Consider the following 21,734-nt stretch of genomic DNA (forward strand, 5'->3'; position numbering starts at 1 on the left):
AGGACAACACCCATATGATTCTATAAAACCTGAGCGATTCATAAACCTCCCTTTAAAAGCACACAGACCCTCACAGAAAACATTCTATAGGGGTATAAATTATCTGGCTTTACCATAGAAGGCGTGTGTGGCACATCATGACACGCTCTTCAACGTTGCCTGAACTACCCCTCTTAAAATGTTAGGGATTGCTCTTCAGTACCATCGGGTTGTTCGGCAATAGCAACCTGCCTAGCAACACAAAATCTTCACAGCAGAATGCAACATACCAAGAGAATACGAATAGTTAATTAAATTAAAGCAAATATTACTCTATATTATGCAGAGACTTGTAGGGCTCAGCCAAAATCATGATCCTCTCTGAAAAGTGAGAGAGGATCTCTGCCCTGCAGTCTCAGTAGAGAAGACTGAGATGGAGATGGGGGGAAAACACTGCTAGAGGCTGAGGCACTATGGCAACCGCTTAAAAATGCCGTGAGTCCTGTGCGTCCTTCCTAAAATTCGTTTCTTGAGTGTGAATAGGTGCTAGTCTTCGGAGCAAGTTAGCCAGAGAAGGAGACCAGGAAAAAAGATGGGCAGAGCGATGGTGGGGTAGGACAGAGGCATGGGAGGGTCCTACCCACAGGCAGAAACAGGCTAAATATGTTCGGCACTTGCTTGCCTGCAGCGAGAAAGAACTGCGCTACACAAAGTCCACTAGAAAACAGACCGGCTCCCAGTAACAAGGGGGGTGCTGCAAAACAGGAGAGGGGTCACTATTGGCTGGCACAGCCATGAGAAGATGCTGGGAGCCAAACTTTGGGTGGCAAAACAGCAAAACAACTTTGTGAAGAAGCTTTGAAGCTGCATGAAAACTAAAGCAAATATTCAGGAAGAATCTTGAGTCCTTCGCCTTGGAAGAGGAGGAACGGTGGATGGCTCCGTGGCCGTACAGAAGTCAGTTCGTAGCAGGCAGGAGGACGCGGAGAGCCCGGGGGAGCACCCCGAGGGTTAGGGTGAGCGGTGGGGCTCAGCGGTGCGAACAGCGGCTCCTGAGCCCTATTGAAAGGTCTGTCCTGATCGTACCTACGTATCGGACCAACTTTATTGCCAGCTTAATTAGAGAAAAAGAGCCAAAATGCTTTCAAGCACTGACAAGAGGGGTTTCTGTGAGGCATGCCAAGGAGGTAAAAAAAAAAAATTATAAAAAAAAAAGAAAAAAATAAAAATCAAACCCCACACCATGTTTTGCTTCCATCCGGAAATGCGGAAACACTGCCCAAACCTGGGAAGAAAGGCCTCTGGGGGTGTTTGAATTAGAACCCGAGGACCCGATTAGGGAAAACACTTTAACATGCTTAAAAAGCTTTGCTGCATTAAGGCCCAAATCAAGCAAGGTACAGATGTAAGGTAATTACAGAAAGAGGCTTAAAGGGTCAGAGTCTTTCTTCATTTAGGAAAAAGGCTGCACAGAGTTTACCATTTTGCAGGGCACGCAGAAGATGGAGTCCGTCAGCCCGGGCAAGCCAAGGATTTCTCTCCAAGTTTTCCCCCCCTCCCTGCTGTGCGGGGCTATCGGGGTTCTCCCACCCCAGATGCTTGGAGGTCCTCACCACATTACGAGACGCGTTTGCCTCACAGCAATGGCAGCATTTACTCCGGTGTAAATATTAGAGTATCGTGCCACGGTTATACTGTAATCATCAGAAAACAGAAGTGTTCTTTTTTTACCCATGGGCTGCTGCGGTTGGAAATAAAACTACAACAAACAAGAAAACTACTTCACGTAACAAAAAGCAAGGTGACAATTTACAATTTAGGGTAGTCCATTCTCAAACCTGTGTTTTTTCTAATAGGTAACACAACAGTTCTCTTCTGGTAGCGACAAGAATTTGATAGAAAAGAAATCTGTACTTTGGCCATTTTTGGAACTATTCTTAGATTTTTTTCTTTTTTTTTTTTTTTTTTTTTTTTTTTTTTTTTTGAGGATTGGATGTATCACACAAATGTCTTCCTAAAAGCCTGCAAGACTACAGGGCGTAGGGCGTACACACTGCTCCCCTTTAACACCAGTCAGGGCAGTCCTCGCTGAGAGCAGCGGCAGCGCCGGCCGCCTGCTCTGCGTCTGCCTGATCCTCCGGCCGCAGCCGTGCGCTACGGGCCACAGGGGCAAGCAGGGGGAACAGCAGTGGCACGGGCAAAGCTCCGCACGGCAGCATCCTAGTGCTGCCCGCAGTGAGGCGGTGGGCGTCTTTCCGCGTTACAGAACAGGACTGGCAATAGCAGCGCTTGAAGGACTCACACCAAGGGTCGGTCCGGTTCTCAGGACAGCAAGAGGCAGGGACAGGCAGCACTGGACGGGTTTTCTGGCAAGCCTTGCTCCGGCCCAGGCACCGCTTTGCCTTTTTCCCTGCCGACGTGACTGAAGCGTTGCTACCTGCATAGGCAGTACCGTACTTTAACTCAGATTGACTCAGAGGCAATTCTTGCAATAACGGAGCAAGACTGCATCATTGGCAGGAAGCCGATTCATTTGAAATTGCAAATGATGGACTGGAGAATAGCGAAATCTGGGAAGATCTGATCTGAAATTCTTATCTTCCATGCATTAAGCAATCAAGAACCACAGAACTCCCTAATTCAACTCCTACCTACTCTTTCCCTGACAAGAAAAGATGACATTAAAGGAAAGATAAAACAGACCTGAATCCCCGGATTTATGCTTCAAGTCACTGTTGAAACGTTCCTGTTCACTTATGTTACACCTCTAGGCATTGAATTTTCAGTGATCGGCCTGGTATTGGATAAAACTAAAAACTAATGATGGAAAAATACACACGCAGGACGGCAGCACTGGCATCAGAACTGGATTTACAAGAGGATGGCTTAATCAGAGAAGCAGAGTAGGACACAACAAGCGAATGCAGAAAACACGTCTCCAAATACGTGAGGCTGAAGTAGGCGGGTGGCTTGCTGAACCCGGCTCCTCTTGGTACTGCTGCAAGCCACAGACGTGAGGTGGCAGGAAGATGCTAAAGTTGCCCGATTTAAGGAGTCCCCTGGAACTAATTTGTGTCATTACTGAGGCAGGTTATGGTTACAAGTCCAAAGGGATGCCAGCACCCAGGTCATTCAAACCAATACATTGATGTAAAACAGTCACGTACAGGATGTAGCAAGTGGTCAGAAGCAACCATTGATAAAAGATTCTGACAGGACAAAGATAAGGAAAATGCCTTTTTTGTAGGTATTTTTATGTCATTAGGAGAAAAGGAAAATAAAATACCAGACAAAGCTTGCTGACAATTTAAAAACTGAAGATTAAATATTTGCTTTATCTGTGGTTGTGACATTAGAGTACCACAAAGAAAAATCATGCTGAGAAGACAAAATATGCCTTCTAAATATAATAAAAAATAAAACTGCAAGGCTGATATAAAGTATTGGCAAGAAAAAAAAAAAGTGATGGAAAACCCCCAAACCGGAAACAACATAGGCCCCCAGGAATCCCCTCTGAGAAGCTTTATTGGTTATAGCTCTCATGAAGTCCTTACAATTACCCACTGTACGTATGAATGCAAATAGGTCCAGAGGGTGCATTAACAAAGGACATCATACCAGCCCGAGTGATGCCATTGCCTTCCACGGGGCGGATGACGTGTGCGTGCCGTTCCGACTGCCTTCCTTAGGAAGGCCGTTATTGTATGAAAACAAGAATTCTCAGCATGGGCTTCGCAAGCCAGCGTCGAGGAGCTGCGTCTTTCCTTTACTGCTCAGGACAAAGTACTCTTGGTAAAGCACAGCTGAAATGGGAGGAAGTTTCAATCAAAGCATGGGAAAGAAGAGCTTTGCTGTGCAAGAGGCTGGGGCGCGTTGAATAGAAAAGGCAAGGGGAATAACGAACAGCTCAACCACAGAAACAAGAGGATGAATTCAGCTCCCCCAGACAGCGTTTCATCAGTGAGATAAGGCAAAACGACTGGGTTTTATTTTGACTTCTTTGGTCTCCGACCAGAGAACTATAAATCTAAAGTCCTGGCCAAGATGAAATAAGTTGGGGCTTCCTAGTTTACTGAGCCTCTCACTTAAAAAACAAAACAAAACAAAAACCAACCCCAAAACCAAAAAACCCAAACCACCACACCAGGAGAGACCCAGGCACTTGAGCAGAACTCCTCAGGATAATGCATACAGTGTTCAGCACAGAGGGTAAGTTGCCAAGGAAGGTTATCAAAACCAACGGATAAAGACAATTTTAAAGATACATCTGGACACTGTTATGACAGGAGCAGTTTGCAGCACACAGGGATAAAGTTTTAATGAAATATTCTCAACAAGAGAAACTCGCTACGCCTAGTCAGTAGAGAAAAAGCCACAATTCCTTATCTTTGCAAGTAATACATCACTGAAGCCAAAAGCTCCCCCCAGGAAAGCCTGGAGTAAGGAGGCACAGGCAGAGAATCAAGCAGCGACCGCCTGCTGCTGTTGCAAGCACACTCCTTCGGCATCAGGGAGAGTAACATCTTTTTTCCCTTTATTAGAGAGGTATTTATTCACCCTGAGGGGTCCGTTTCTCTCAGAGAAGGCGTTAGCACCAACAGAGCGGGCAGGAGGGAGACAGAGTAAGGGGCACCTACGCATTTTCATTCTGACACCTCCTCACACACCAAGGGAAGGGGCTAAGCGGAAAGAGAAAGACCTTATCAGAAACGCAAGGTGAAAGAAACCTCTGAACAACAACAAAATACCAACGGGCAACAGCTCTTCCCATGCTCACGCAGCGTCCGGAAGCCCCAAACAGTTTGGTTTGGCAGTCAGAAGCAAAGCTATCCCCAGAGCGCTCATGGAAATAAGAAAACAACATCCGAATACAGGAGGAGATGCATCCTGAAGTGACAGCCCATAATGCACCCAGGGTGCCCAAGTGTTAAGGGCCAGCTCTGCCACGGTTCTCGTCCGACCTGAGCAAGAGCTGTGGCTTCCACAGGCAAAGGCTGGACCAGAACCACTGCTCAGAGCACAGATGCTGTCACCCGGGTCTGAATTTCACAGGTACTTGGGTGGGGAGGGCAAGGTGGGGGGAAGCCCCAGAGCCTGCTCAGCCCCTTCAGGAGGGTGAAGAAAGGACTGTAACTTTTCCCAAGGGCTCTTGTACTGCTTATGGGGTCCCTCTGTCAAACTTTGCAGAGCAAACTCATCTCTCTCCCAGATTTTCCCACAAGTACCCACAGCTTAAGGTTTTGGGTATGATGGAGATGGCCTTGAATCTATCAGGCAGCTTGAGCTCCTCACCTGCACTCCTACCCCCTAAAATGAGCACTTGGGAAATCATTGTTGGTGGCTGAATACCATTATAAATCACATATTACCATTTTTCACAGAGAACTGTTATAAATCAAACCCCTCTTTGAGAGGCAAAGAGCAGAGCAACACTCCACACCACACAAAAAGTCCGTAGATCCCAATATACCTATGAACTTCAGAAGAAAATTTACATTCACCAGGAACATTTTTCACTCGTGGTAGCAAGAAATCCATATGCCCTTTCCCTGTGTGTCCTGGGGAACGGGATGTGCGAGCAGAGCAGCCAGACTATTCTTTGGGGGAAATTCTAGAGGGCATTTCTCATTAAAGAGACGTTCCTGTAAATAAAGGAGACTACTGTATATCGTCTCCCACCCGAGGCAGACGCTTTAACGCCAGCCCGAGAGGCAGGACTGCTCAGGCTCAGAACGCGAGTTAAGTCCTGGGAAGGGATCTGGAAAATGCCACCGCTGACAGCGGAGGGGAGCGAGGGGAGGCGGAGGAAGGGGATTTTAAATCACAGAAACAGCAGACTACACGTAGGCTACATCATGCTGTGGCAGAAGAAAGTGAGGGACGCTGGTGGTCAATCTTCATCATGGTTAAATACTGGTTGACCTCTCAAACGCGTGCCCGCCCTGAGCGGAGCTTAGCCCAACTTCTACCGACAGCTGCACACCCAGAAGATTGGAGTCACTCGCAGGGCTCACGGAGCCCTACTCATTGCACATTTATTCAACGTAACAAGCCTCTCCCTCCACTTCAGGGCACCATTCCCCTTCCACAGACAGATCTAGCTGGAAGGTGACCTCAGTAGGCTCAGCTGGAGTTAGCTGGTCTTAAAAGGAGAACATTATCTTATTAAAATCACCAGAAGTTTATCCCTGTGGCTTTCAATAATCAGTCCTTTAGGCCCTAATGCTACCCTTCTTAATCCCGTTGAGCACCATTCTTCCTTTGCAATTGAAATCCTTCTTCCACGCAGGAGTAGCGGAGCCAGAGATGAATCCTCTCCACCTTCAGCCACCTAAACGCAAGGCATTTAGTGGAAAATGGCAGTCTGTGCTCCTGCTCCAGCCAGGCAGCACAGAGAGAGAGAAATCTTACATGCATGGGTTTATAGAAGATGATGAATCCCACTATGGAAACACCTCTTTCTTGCTGTTGCTTCCAGAAGATGCTGGCATTATCATTCCGGTACTGTAACTACTAACCAGCTTATCATTCCGGTACTGTAACGCACAGTAAAACACCCCAAAATCTATTTCCACATCTACCAAAGTTCAGCACACACTCAGTTTCTTTGTTAATCTGAAGCCCTAAAAACAAAAATGTAAATCACTCCACCAGCTTAACCCCCCATAGTGACTCCAGTTTATTCCAGAAGAACAGTTTGTACAAATCTAATTAGATAATTTACAAGTTTTACAGCAAAGCCCTGAGTCATCCGTAAAAAAAACCTCAGATCAGTGTCACCGAGAAAGCTACAAAAGTTTTTAAATAAAGAGAATATAATCACAGTATTGGGAGCAAAGTTCTTTTTTGACTTGCAAACTAGACGCTTTTTCATGAACTCCCATAAGACAAATGGTAGAATGGGTTTGACCTCAAAAATTGAAGTTTGCCATGCAGATGTAAGTTAATTAATAAAAAAAATTCATTAAAAGCAGCTCTGAGAACAGACACCCACAAAGCATTAGCAGCCGTATAAAAACCTCATGGTGCCGAACAAAAACATGATATACGAGGGACACAAAAGCAACGCATACAAAAAGAGAAAGCCTGGAGAATTCTGATGCATTTCAAGCTGAGACTGCTCCACGCGTGTCAGGAGGGCTGTACAGAGAAAGATGATCGTTCCAACGCAAGGCACTCCAGTTTCTCAATACTTCCTCTCGAGCAGCTCCACAGACAGGGCTACTCACCCCGTTGCGTTATTTCCCCCCCCCCCCCCAGGAGCCTAGAAAATACTATTCTAATATGAGTTAGCTTTTGGTCTGCAGCTGGGACAGGAAGGGAGGAAAGTTCACTCTTAGATGCTCTGGTCGCCCAAAGATTTAATAGCTTCCATTTGCAACACGATGACTGCTTAAGTTAAAAAAGACTGAGGGAATGGGGAGGGAAAAAAAAAAAAATACCAAAAACCAAACACAAAAGAGAATTTGAGTAGTATCACAGTTTTCAGACTGGGAATTAAAATACATGGTTACTGTGGGTGTTGCCTTTCTTAAGAGGAGATTTGCATAGCTGAAATTTGGCACGTCTCCAAAGGGTTTGCTTCTCCAAGAACACAGGGTTCCTAGAACAGCCTGTGGGGTGCCCCACAGCGGTTCAGGCTTTCCTCTGGAGCGGGGAGCTCCGCTCAGCCCAGCTTCTGCCCAGCCAGCCTAGCTCCCACGAAAAGGCACGAAATCGTGCCCTACAAACCCTCTTGTCCAAAGCTGCTGGGCTTTGTCTCCCTGCTTAGCTCCAGACCCCCTCAGCTATGTTGCCTTCAGCAACCGAACCAGCAACCTTTTTTTCCAATGCTTTCTATTTATACTGTCATACTTAGGTCATTCCTCTAAAATTAAATGTGTGCTATTTATTTTCTGCTCTACCTACAATGTTACTTAGGAATTATTGCAAGTAGCAGAGAAGAAAATAGTGCCTAAGATAACCTACGGAGAAAGCTTGGGTATGTCCTTCTGTTTATGCACTTTCACTAGGAACTAACTAAAAATAAAACTGCAGTGAAGCAAATTTAAAATGCCTAACACATGAGTAAATTTAGGTTATGCACTGCCATCAAGTATTTTGAGGGCTTGAGTTTTTAAGTTTAAAACAACATCGAACATGGATTAACATTAACATATTTCCCAAATAACAATATGAGGTACAGTCTAACTGAAACATATTAGGAATAAACTCTAAGATTTTGTTTAATTGCTCAACAAGGCGACTTCTGGCACAATTGCCTGCAGGTGCTCCCTACCAGCACCAGTCCATAACCGCAAATATTACAGTATCAAAACTCATTCAGACTCAGTTCTTCCCCCAGTTTAGATTCCATTTGTGGGCTCCAGATGTCAGCACTTCCTCCCTTTCTAAGGCACACATCCATACCACACACCATCAGCCCGGAAACCCCCTTCCCTCATGAGGGCATCCACACTGCTCCGTAGGACGAATCCGGACATTTGCTTCTGCTAAATGCTATGTATAAGTTAACATTTCTTTTGTACTTCTGTTGACCCACAGTTGGTTTTGTTCCCTTTATAGTCTGGACTCAGAGTTTTTAGATACAGTCTCATTTAGTAGGATTTCTGTGGATGGTTCTGCAGTAAATACATATTCATATAGGTACCCAGCTGTTGGGGTGACATTACATCGGAGTAACCCCAGCCTGCTCACCATCTAACCAACCTTCCGCAATTTAGAAGTGAGGGTTTAATGAATGAAAAGGAAGAAGAGACTATGCCCCTTCTTTTTAAAGGCATTAAGAACGGGTACTAAAATAAATCCATAACACAACAATTTCTAGCAGAAACAGTTAGTTCTCCTAACCAAGGCAGCAGATGCATAATCTGACAGCGAGCAAATCGTATTCCCCAAACTGCTAAATACGAGGTAGGGGAAGCACAGTTAAGTGTGCAATTACCAACTTTTATCGATTTTACGGCACCCACCCAGTCAAACTAAAGCATGAGCACACACGACTGCTGCAGAACAATAACCCGTGTGAGTCGGGTACAATTACAGGGCGTTTCCCAAGAGCACAGTTCCCCTCAGGATGGGGCATTCAACCCAGCCCTCCATCGGGCTTAAGCCTTTTGAGACAGAAAAGGGAAAATATCATCTCAGAAGAGCAGAGGCTCTCTTCAGTCCGAGTAGCAGGTTACACCGAGATAAACGTGCTGTAGATATGCCACATTGACTCGGTGCAATACCGCAGCAAGGACCCCCAGTCCGCCCCAACTGGGAAGATTTGAGAGTTGTGTACTTTCAGGTGGTTCACGAATACCCTGTCCCAATTTTGTATTTTATTTTTTTTTTTGGATCAATGGAAAAGGCTAGGCTTGTTCTCAGCTGCTTTTCCTACCCTGCGTTTCATGCCCTCAGTGTATTTAGCACTAACAAAGCCATTCAGACGCCCTTCTGTTCAGCGGACAGAACAAGTTTTATATCTGACTTCAGTTATTACTTTGCCTTCCAGGGATGTCACGTCATCTGTATCCCCCAAGGAATAGAAGGCATATTATGTACCGAATCCACACTTGCAGAAAGAAGCATCGCAAATACCTTTCACTCATTGCAAAAATTTAGTATGTAGTAGTTAATTTAATACACAGCATAGTAACGGCTTAGACAGAGTTCCCCAGCCCCACCTCTTCCACTGCTGGGAGCACTACAAATGAATGGAAGTCCTGCTCCTGACAGAGCTGGAACAGGAGGCACGGGTCAATAAACCTCAGTCAGGGATTTCATATAAGATAATAGGCATAAACCAACATAGCTTTGGCTGATAAGACCTTGATACAAGGTCACACAGCAGAAAAAGTGTGATAGATTCTAATCACAGTAGAGGAGATAGATTTATTTCTGTGGGATCTTGTGAAATGTGGTCATGAACAAAGCATGTCAGCTTGGCCAATTTGTTAGAATGAGCATCCACAACAAAATAATTGAGATTTTGCTTCAAAACTGCTGTTTTGAAGCAAATATAGCAAAAAGTTCACACTTTTGAGTGAGAACCAGATGAAAGAGAAATAAAATATTTGTGTTGAAAGCTTTGAGTGCAATATTGCAGCAGAAATAAAAATATTTAAAATTTATATTACAAACATCCTAATTCTGGGGATGAAAGGGGGGAAGCAGCTAGTTTTCAAAGAACACCACAACTGATGACTGAAGTCTCCATTGCAAAGAGTCATAAAACTCCAACACGTACTTGGCCACAAGTGCCCAACTACGCTCATTTCTGTTTGTCAAATGTAAGTCTGGATTTAAATGTGGTTCTCAAGTTTCTGCCAAGGTTTATACAAAACCTGAACCTCAAATGTAATGAAAGAAGGTTGAAAGAAGAGATCTGGCAACAACCTTTTAGGTTTTCTTCAAGTAGTGCTTTAATTATGGAGGAAAGTGGACCTGGACATCTGTCAGCACTTTAATATATTGTCTTCAAGTGCGACCACACTGTTTAACTCCTTCAAATCAAATTGAAATGTTTATTTCGTAATACCAATCAAAAGATATAAACAGAATTGGTTTTTCTGGGCATAGATATCAAGGAACAGATTAATCGGAAATACATTCTGATCCAAAACAACTCAAGATCGATCCCCTCTTGAAATTTTGGCTGCTTCTAAACAGAGAAGTTGAGATCTTCCTTTAACAGCTCTTCTCTCTTCCTAACTGCTTTTCTCCCTTCTGTCACCATAGACCTTTCCCAGGTCCCCCTGTTTAGAAACTCGCCCTTTTCAAGCGCTTTGAAGTTAGTATCTTACAGATATTTGGAACAAATGTAGTAGAACCTGAGCTGGGGTCACTGGCTTAATGCTGCATATGCTAAACTGCCTTGCACAAGACAAGCTCTTAAATTATAGAGAGGCCCAATGACTCTGTGGATGTTAGGAGAAAGCCTTCACTCTCTGAATGCAGAAGAAAATTATGTGTTGGTGTGGAAGACTGGGAGGGGAGGAAGTAGAGCCTGTAGCTCATACCATTCCTTTTCCCATAAGCAAACACAAAAAAAATATATTACTGTAACCTGGAAAACAAGCAACTACAACTAAGTGTCACTAAATTAATTGCTTAGAGAAGAGCTCGGATGAGTAGCAGAACTTTTCCTCTTGGCTTCCATATTGCAGTGGTGGCACCTTGACCCACCTCACCAGCATCTGCTCTTGGTGTCTTGACTGAGACCTGAATGGTTCTACAACGAATCTAACCCAGGCTTTCGTCTCCTGAATTATACGCCTTCCTGAAGACATTTCCATGCAACTTTGGTGTCCACCCTCTTAAGTGTCCTCCTACTCTTCCACTCTCCTGGCTTCATGACTGGCACGTCTTCAGTCCTGCACATGTCCTTCCCATATCCTATTGAAGTGGTCAGCTGCCCTATATCTGAGCAGAGCTGTGCCTTCATTATTTCATTTTTAATTGTTTCTTTTCTATAAAATTAATACCTTGTTCTTCTCTGATCCATTCTCCTCCTCCCTAAGGGCGAAAAAGAAAATTTGAAGGCAAATCCCCAGCGGAATTAATTTTCATCATCCTCGGCACTTCTGTAATTGAGTGCTGCTCTCACTCCATTGCTCTAATGAGGGGGGCGACAGCTCTTTTGCCAGTGAACGGCTTAGGAGATCCTCAAGTTTCCTGACAATACGCTTTATTAGTGGGACTGTACAAATGAAGAATGGAGTCTCTCTTGCTCATCTAATAATTGCCAGGACATTTAAATGAGCTTCTTTTCCCCTTTAGCACTTCCTCCCATAGGTTTTGCCATCCTTTCAAGGTTGGATAGTACTGAGCATCCTGGAGCCACGCAAATCGCACGTCCTCTCCCTGCTGCTGGAAAAATGGCCATGATCCTCTGGGCACGGCCCAGACCACAGCCTGGATGCAGAAGGAACAGCAATGCACTTCCTTGCTTCCCAGAGATGAACTCCTTCACGCTCCGCAGTTGTCCTGCTGCCTGGTCCCCCGCTTTCCTCCCACCACACAGGTGCTGCGATAATGAAAAATGGGGGGTAAGAGCCTGTTTTCACCACCTGGCAGGCTCAAATGATACTGTTTCCATGGTTATTTCTCACCATAGTTTCTGTACAAAATAAATGTTGTGTTTTCTCTTATTGACACCTCAGGGGGACACTCCAGCCCGTAATGCTCCCTCCAACATTCAATTACCAAAGTCAGTTACACAAAGCCTCACCTGTTTTGTTTTACAAAGAAAAAAAAAAAAACAAATCACAGGCTTGATTAGATCAACAAATCCAAGGGATGCTGCATGTCCTCATTGTCTAAGATTCAGCACACTATTATAACCGATGAGCAAAGTTCATTCGTGGCATTGAATTCTTGGTGTCATCAAGCTCTGAACTAAGCAGACAAATGAGAGAAAACGTTGTCATGACATTCAAAACAACTAGACCCGTCATTTCATTGACACCTATGTAAAAAATGCTGAAACATAGGCAACCGCTGCATGAAGAGCTTGTTCAGCTGTTGGAGATCCAGCCGAGGACAAGGGAGATTTCAGAGGAGTAGGTTAGGAGCGTGGTACTTTGTGTTTAGTGGGAGGACGCAACTGCCCTAAGGGTTTCTCCATCCCAAACTCCAGACAATAACTACTGATCACATCCACCAACTAGAGCACGCTGACACAGGGCTGCTGTCTTGAAGAAGAGCAGGAGAGCACAACATCAGAGAATCCACAGCACGTTCTTCTTAAATACAAGATCAGAGCTATGGAGTGCAAAGTTTTCATTTTTATGCTGTCGTTTCTAACCACAACTGTATTTCTTGTCGTATGTTTCACAAAGCGGGTTGCATTTGTATCCTGGTCAGGTCAGTGCTTTTCTGGAGCAGTGCAGACTGACCTCCAGCTGCCATTCTTGGGGGTGCGAAAAGTTGTGTGACAGTTTATTGTCTGAAGAGTCCTATCCAGTGCACGTCTTTCAAATACACAACGTATAACCAGCTGTACCTGGCACCTGTCTTTTGTGGAATCTTTGATCCTTAATTAACTTTACAGACTATCACTAAGTGGTCTTCGCAACACTGGTGTCAGCGAAGAAAGTGACAATAACTCAATGGAAAAGTCAGAAGGTTTCTTCCAAGCAAAAAGAAAGTAAGTGCCCAACCTGGGACTAAAAACCCTGAGGCTCCTGCCCTCTAATGGATGATACGCATCTGTATGCAGTTTGTTGGATACATTTCATAAAAGACTATGGAACATCGTGTTACTTTGAAATGTATGCTTTTCATTACTCATCATGTGTATTGCAGTCTATGACAAATAGTTTTAGTTTCCACTGCACAAAGTCTATAAATATGAGTTGTTATAACCAGAAAAAGATACCATTTGCTACATGCTTGCTCGTTTCTTGAAATAAGAAAAAAAACCAAAAACAACCAAACAAAAGTTTTCTCAATGTTCAGCACTATCCCCAGCCTGATCTCTCCCGTAGCCATCAAACGTGCAAACCAACTTTGGCACTACATTGCTCTGATCAGTACTTTATTTTTAATGCACCAATACACTGCATTTGGAACATTTTTTCAAGCAGTTCAAGAGATTAACAACTAGATTAAAAGTAATCACAGGCAGCATTTTACACTGATTGATGAAATAGCAAGATCATTTTGCATTCTTCACTTAAGTATCTGAAAGCTTCCAGCAGCACACCTTGTGTCGTGAAACACACTTGGAATCACTACCTTATCTGTACAAATCACCAGGAAATTGTTAATGCATCTACTCAGAGGGGAAAAAAAAAATAAAAAAAAAAAAAAAATGGACTCAAGTGTTCCCTCTGCTTTAAATAATTAAGCGTAACCAGCAGAACTGAGACTGGCAGTGCAGATGTTTCTCGGTGGTGTTAGTGCAGCCAGCGGAGCGCAGATTTCCCAGCTCTCCTGGTTCTTCAGCTGCTTTCAGCAGCTTCACATTCACATTCCATTAATGTGGGACAGTTAATTCTGTCAACTACGCTGCTTTGAAAAACACTGCAAACAAAAAAGCAGCTTCTAACTGAATGCCTTTCCCTGTGTGAATATAACAACTTTTCCCTGTGACAGAAATTCTGCAGTGAGTGGTGGCAAGCCTTGCTTTGCTGAAACCTCCTGCAAGCCCACACAGCAGAGCCAAAGCCTGATGGTACAGTCATATCTTTGCTGAAATCACTAGAGTCGAACAGGAGTATAAAACGAGGTGGAATTTGATTAGATACAGGCACATTTTCTTTTTATGTGGACAAATCCTGCTTAAATTTATATCAGCACTACCCAGCAAGTGCAACAACAGAATTGTATGACTCTACAGGCATATGTGCTGAGATTTATGTATAAAGCTACCCATAGCTGGACAGGCTTATCACCGCAGAGGCACAACAATAACATACATAAGATCTACAGTATACGTAATATTACAACCCGATTTGTTTTCTGAGCAGATATATATTCTCTATGGGATAATCCAATCCTGCCATTTAATTCTTTTAAAAACATATGCAAAGCACGTTTAGGAGGGCTTCAACTCCCTGTGCATTAATAACGATCACATCACTTTCTCAACCAGAGTACAGCACGCACACAAGCTACTAACATTTTACCATTAAACTACCTGCACCATATCTAATGGCTCCACCTAAAAGCCGTTGCTGGAGGCTACCAAAAATCTCCGTAGTACTCACAGGCCAGGAAGAACCCCGGGTTCATGGTTATTCTGCTGCGGCAATGTCAGAGCCGTTGACTACTGCGCGCCACGCTCTCCTGGGATGAATCCTGCCTAGGAAAGGCAAGCCCTCGTCACCAGTCCTGTTGGCTTTACTTCATTACTCTGAAAAAAACAGGTTCCCTGGCTGCAAGCAGTCCTTATCTGTGCGGACTGTTAAGGATAAAGAGCCTTAGGGCAAGGGTCCCCTTCTTGCAATGCGGCTGGATGTCTGTCTAGAAGTGTAAACCAACTTCAGGGACCCAGTAAGAGCTTGTAGGAGGACCCAGAGTCTCTCAGAGCTTGCTAGAGTGACAGCAGATTTTCTTCTTCCCCAGTGGCTGGCTGTTCTGCCTCTACTTCTATTGCAAAACACCAGGAAGGAGAGGACTAGACCGGTCCCCAGCTTCAGACCCCTCGGTGCAGCCAAGACGAGTGCTACCACTTATTTTAGATTTAAAACTGAAGACGCTCCTCGAATTCTTCAGCCTCAGTAACACAAAGAGGCACGGATATTTTTAGTTTCAGAACTGAGGTATTCTAAAGCTCAAGCTTAAATGCAAAAACATCGGAACAAAGATACCAACATATTATGGTATATAAATATTACATTCCTAGATCGTATCCCGTTAAGCACAACCCTGGGTAGACTTACATAAATCGTGATTACCAAATGAAGATGGCACAAGTCAAAGTAGCCGTTACAACTCCACTGCCACTTGTCGATCCTACGGCGGTGAGGCAGACACGGCCGGTGCATCAGCACATCCGAGGCAGCAAGAACCTCAGCCTGGATAGAAGGACTAAACATTTATTTTTTTTTTTGGCTCTGGTTGAGAAAGCATCATTCTGGGTATCTGCCCTGCCTTGAAGAGCAGCTCTTAATAGATCTAAAACCGACGTTCGAAAAATAGAGGGGAGAAGTTGTATGGGAAAGTCACAACGAGATGCACTTGTCTCGCAGCTTAACCAGGGCCCTTCTAGGCAAGCAAGGAGGCCACCAGAACAAGGGCCCTAAGTGATTTTGCCCTGAAATCCCCCCAAGCCCTCTCCCCCAACAGATACAGGTGAATAGGGAATCAGTAGCATTTAGAGTCAGGGTGACACACTGTGCAATTTGCTTCCCCCTTCCACACAACCTTAGCTGATACCCTGAGGGCAGAGGGCACAAGACCCTGGGAAGAAGACCCTGACCCCACCTCCTCACATCATCTCCCCTTCACAAAGTCTTCCAGTCAGTTTAATTAGGACCCTCACTGCGAGTCTCAGGAGGGAGGCCACAAACCACAGTGGGAATGAACTGCCAGCAATATTATAGTCAAGGCCACTCCTAAAAAATGCCCACAAAAATAACAGAAGTGGTAACAAAAGAAAGAAGTTTGGGTCAACGCGCCCTTGTTGCAAGTAATCCCTGCTCCAGCGTGTGCTGTAATACTGTTTAGATTCCCAGACGTGACTGTAACCAGAAACAGCAATGAACCATCCTCCCTGAAGTCGTGACATATCTCCTGATGTTCCAGAGATATCGGGTGAGACCAGAGATGGGAAAACAGAATTAATACCAAAATCCACCCCTCTAGATCATTTGTTTTTCCACAAGTAAGTTAAGTACACAAAATAGGGAGCTCTTCAAGAAAATGAACCCTTGTCTCTCTATGCTGAATGCAAAAGCACAAAACGAGGTTTTGCTGAAATGAGACACACTGTCACTCACCCGTAACTTCGTTTGATTTAAATTATACTCATAAAAGCAGTATGTCCGTTTAGCTCCAAGAATCATGTTTCAGTCTTGGGATGTTTTCTTCTATGGACTAACACACCTTCTCGCACCTCGAGAAGTAAATATAGAATTACTGCCATGTCGGGAAATACGTTCAGAAAATATTTCTCAGAATGCCTCAGTAACAATACAGGAGCTGAAATGTCAACTGTTTACACCCGCTCAGAAAATAACCTTTGGCATCTGGTCGGTAGAATCCACAACAGAGAAATGGTACTGGAGAAGTATTGTTAATTACTAAAAAGAGTGAGCAGAGCCCAGGCTGGACCAAGACTACCTACTCCGCTGAGGGAAACGGTTGAAGATAACAGACTTCAAGGCAAAAAAAGCATCCACCGTAACTGAAAGAGTCAGAACTGACAACCCCGTGCTTTTCTCAGTCCTCAGCTCTTTTTCATGAAGACGGTGCCTTGAGAGAAGGCAATCATTTCTGGCATCAGCTATGAATGAACTAGCTCGTTATCAGCAATTTTACAACTTCTCGCGCTTAGGAACAAAGTGTCCCAAAAAAGAATTGCTGTGCTTGTTCTCTGTCCTCAAAAGTGCTACACAGGCTTACCCAGCACACAGAAAATAGATGTTAGCAGCCTTATTTTGGACAGAAATGATTCAGGTGGCAATACGGGGGAGAAGAACAACAGCAGAGGCGAAGACAGCCCCCAGGCCAAGAAGGAGGATGAAGATCACCCTTCCAGCCTGCTGGGTGCATCGTCTGCAGAGCCGGAGGGGCCTCATGTCAGACCAGTCCTGCAGCAACCAAACTCGGGGAGCTTCAACAAAAGTAGGAAATAAAAGTAACAGCAGCTACTCTGACCATTTCTTAGCTTGGGCAGCATCATTTCCTGGGAGCCATTACGTTAACTGTGTGTAAACCAAAACATCCAATGGAACCTCAGCCTGGTCTTGGGAGCAGGGCACGGGGGTAGGAGACCACAGGAGACGGAGGCTGCTCAGGGCTCAAACACATCTCTGTAAATACGGCTCAGTCTACACTGCTTGGGTTCTACTGTAAGCAAGACAACAGCAATATCCAGCTATTCAGTGACCTGTGAATATTTACACAGGAGAAAAGCTTTCATACGCAAAACGCCTTCTCTGCTAGCAACTGCAACAGATTTCCCACCTGAGGCAGATATTTCGCCCTTGAATGCAGTGAGTCCACCTCACCTGCATCCTAAACCAGCTTCATCTTTGTCTTGGTATGCATCTCCCATGAAGTTCATATAAGGAAGATTTCCTGAGCTAGAGTCAATGTAAAGGTACGGTAAATGACCTTCTTTTTATGGTCCTCACTATTGCTTCAAGGTATAAGTTATCTTTAGAAGATGCCCATCTTAATCTCCTGTTTCTGTGCTCCGCTCTGGATAAGAGTGATCTCTAAGGATATCAAGCTGCAGGAGGCCCGTATTAAAGCACACTGTCTGAAGTCAGAGCTGGCTGGTAGAGACCAACGGGTCTCAAAACGCTCACAGCTAATCATTTTTACCCAGGCTATTTTACAGCTAGGGGGACTGACGAACAGATGGCTGAAGCGGAGTGCAGCAGACCTGCAGTCAAGCAAGACACAGTAGTGTTTGGCCCCAGCGTGATCCTCTGCACATGGAGAAAGTTGTCCCTTGTTGCAGCGTACTGTCACAGCGAGATGAGACTGATCTCAAAGGTGCAAACCAGCCATTGCTGCCTAAAGTCAGTAATCCTTTAAAAATCCAAATCCATGTTTTCTTCTTAAAAAAAAAACTAAAACAAAACAAAAAAAAAAAAACCACACCACAAAAAAACCAAACCACCACCCTCCCTCTCTCAGGCTCAGCAACAGCACATACAGAGAATTCGCAGAAGTCAGCCCCAAAACGAAGGGAAGGGAGCAGAAATTACATTTGCAGAGCAGGAAGCAGAGGCTTCTGGCAATGGTTCTGCTCAGCCACCAGAGCGCCTCGAGGAGGATTACGCAAGAAATAAACTCCGAGTTTAAAGTATGTAAACTGATAAAACAGCCTTGCTTTGATGCTTGCTCTGCAAGAAGCATTTCGGCTGAATCAATAACCCAGCCTTGTTCTTTCACTGCAGTGACACTGCAGCGTCTGCAGAAATATTTTCACATTTCAGCTGTAGTGTTTATGCCATAAAGTGCAAAGTTTGTGGTGCTTATATTCTGGAGATGCAATCTGTGACAGCACATCGCTGCAACCACTCAGGCTTTGTCACGGGATGGATGATATAGGGTTTAGCCTTCTGCAACGAACAGCATGCCAGATTTATGTGCGGATTGTGTTTCTCCAGTAAGAATGCCTGACTTTTTACAGAAACCACAGAGAGATCCAGGTGGAGAAGTATTCAGGATTTGACAACCACCTATTGTAGATTAGATCAGAAAGGGAAGCAGCAGCTGAGCGCGATATATGGAGAAAGAGTCAAGTTTAGTTTACAGCCTGTCAAAAACCAACCATCCATTTTCAAGAGTCCTGGTGCACCACTGGTATTTTTGCCATGCCAAAGTTTTTGTATTTGGCAAAATGAAATCGACAGGGAACACCGAGCTGCGGATGCGTATCAAAACAGGGAGGACAGGCAAGCGGGAGACATGCTGAATTTCTGAGCGCTCTGGGTTTTGAGCGGACCTAGATTCTGTTGAAGTTTGTCTCCCATTTGCCACTTTCTTCCCAAGTGCAAGTCCTTTGCTGTGTCCCAGGTACAGTACATCAGTAGTTAGTTATCCCAGAGACAGGGCAAACGAATCTCTCTATTATAGTTTCATTAAAAAAAATGAACCAACAGTTTTATTTAAGGGAAAAGGGATCCCAAAACCTCTATCACAGTCAGTATTTGGATTTAGTCATTCTCAAAAGGGCTGTTGCCGATTGTCACATCATATATCCAGACAGAAAATACCTCACTTGTTTTTCCTGGGAGCCTTCTGTGTTTTATCTTCTCTGCCTCACTGCTCTATCACTCCTCTCCCCTCACGCTGCTTTTGCTGGAGGCTGTGAGACCCCTTTCTCATTCGGCACTTCCATGCCGAGGTGGCGGTGTCTTAGACGCCGAACCAGCCCGACTGCTCCGGTGGCTTCTCTGCAGCACCCACATGCGTTAGCACAGCCAGACCCCGCTGCCATACCCTCCGTGATCTCAGCCCTGAGGACCGCTCGTTCAGCCAGATCCCTACGAAACACTGTCACATTTTCCATAGCACCATAGCAAAGGCTTTTAGTTTTTAAAGCCTTAAGAGGTGCAAGTGTTTGGATGGCTCCTAAAACTAAATCAGGCTACTGGATAAGAGGTAGCTGACATCCTCAGGTGCTCTCAGCCAACCACATTAGCCATTTGATTCTCCATATTCGAAATATTTTTGCGATGGTTCCTGTGCCAATGGAGCTGGTGTGACTCATGAAGCAGCAGCAGCAGCTGTCAGCGGAGGAGAAGCCCACTTCAAGCACTAAGGGCAGCAGCGGCACCAGCAGAACTCTCTTAGGGCAAGCTCATATTTCCTTGTATCAAAACAAAGCCACGACAGGGTGCACAGCATTCCCACTCTGACAGTTTTTTAAGGTATTCTCCACACTACATATGCTTTAAAAAGTCATTTGAAAGAAAAAGATTGAAGCACACCACTGTGACATTGCCTAGTGCTCCATTTGGGGACCAGTGCGTGAAAGAAGTTTTAGCTACATCACATTTCAATTGTTTCCATTGAAAGTTGTCTGTAACTTTCAGCTGGGAAAAAGACAAACAAAAAAAAAAACACACAAAAAAAAAAAAACACAAACCAAAAAAACCACATGAAGAAAATTTCAGAAGGGCTGATTTCTGTGCTAATATGCAGGGCCGGAGTTCAGCTCTTCCTCCCCCCCCCCCCATTATCATCAGTGCTCCAGACAGATTGAGTGAGCGGCACAATGCTGCAGGAATGAGATGGAGGTGAAGAGAGAAAGAGGCTGCCAACAGTATAGGCAAGAAATTTTCTCACCTCTCTCTGTCCTAGGGTTCTTTGAAAGCTTTCCTTCTTTTGATGGTAGCATTCCAGTTCCCGGCTTCATTTACTACCTTCATTTCCAAACACTTTGGTTTTAATTTTAATCTGAGCATCTAATGGGAAAAGTACAATCACTCTTCAATTTCTATTTTTAAATTATTTTGGTTTATCATTCTTCTTACTATTATTTCACCTTCTTCCCTGAGCTCTCTTTTCTTCCTCCTTTCGGCAGCTTGGTTGGTTTTTTTTTTTCCTCATTATTTCTTTCTGTATTTTCATTATTTGTTTTATTCCCTCTCCATAGTTTTGAACTTTACGTTTTGTTAGCCAACAGTTATAAACTCCCCTTACTGCTGCCGACACATGCTTCAAGAACACATGTTCTCTTACTTTCTTTGTGTTGGGAGGAAAGAATGGCTGTCAATGCTGTCTCCGTTTATTTACTCTACAACATGACCTTTCTGATCCCAGATGAATTGTTTAGGATGGCTTTTCATGGGGAGAGGTAGCACCTTCTCCCTGTTCCATTTTGACCTCTTCGCCTTGCGTCTCTCTCTCCTCCAGCTTATGGAAACAAGTCACAGCATTGTGTGAACTGTTGAAACAAGAGGCACAACTCAGCAGTCTGATGCTGCTCAGTAAGTGCAGAGTCATAGGATCCCTCTAAAGAGATTTGCCAATTTTTATTACGCAGGAATAGGGTAAGTCAACACATATGACCTCAGCAAGCCATCAGAAAGTACATGGTCAAACTGGAACAGGGTCAATGAATCCCGAGAGGGACTTCCCCCCCCCCCCAGTGAAGCAAAGGTCATCTCCCTTGGGGTGGGATGTAACTCAAGTACTGCCAAGACATCCATGGGAATTGCATCAGTTGGGCAGGTATACACTGCTTCTAACAGATGACAAAAGCACTTGGGAACAGACTCCGAACATCAATTCTGCATTGCCCTTTTGGGTTTAAATCATACAGTTGCTGCTTCGTATTTTGTGTCATTTTTCCAACGGCTTGTCAGTGTGCTTGTTGCTGCTGTTAAATAATATGACTTTGTAGGTCAACTAGATAGCCTGTTTTCTGATGTTTCTCACATTTCAGTTTGCCTCTCCACTTCAGTTAGAGACAAGAGTCCACCACGCTGACCTCTGTACTCAAACCAGCAAGAAGCCAACCCCAGCTGCAAAGGGCTTGCAGCCCGCACAGAGGTAATGGGGGGAACACAAGGTGGTTGTGTCCCAGGCATATACAAAACGCTCTTCCCTCTTTTGATGCACTGCCTTCCTACGGG

At 44.6% G+C, this 21,734-nt stretch overlaps 1 long non-coding RNA gene across 1 annotated transcript in view; it reads right to left on the reverse strand.

The window, feature by feature from the left end:
• LOC309675616 overlaps positions 1-21,034 on the reverse strand; it is a 40,187-nt gene extending 19,153 nt beyond the window's left edge. The window contains exon 1 of the long non-coding RNA XR_014269511.1: positions 20,443-21,034. This is a non-coding gene — a long non-coding RNA (uncharacterized lncRNA). The remainder of the gene's footprint in view (positions 1-20,442) is intronic.
• Between the last annotated feature and the right edge of the window lie 700 nt (positions 21,035-21,734).

The sequence above is a fragment of the Vanellus vanellus genome (genome assembly GCF_965231255.1).
Source record: "Vanellus vanellus genome assembly, chromosome: 9".
NCBI lineage: Eukaryota > Metazoa > Chordata > Aves > Charadriiformes > Charadriidae > Vanellus > Vanellus vanellus.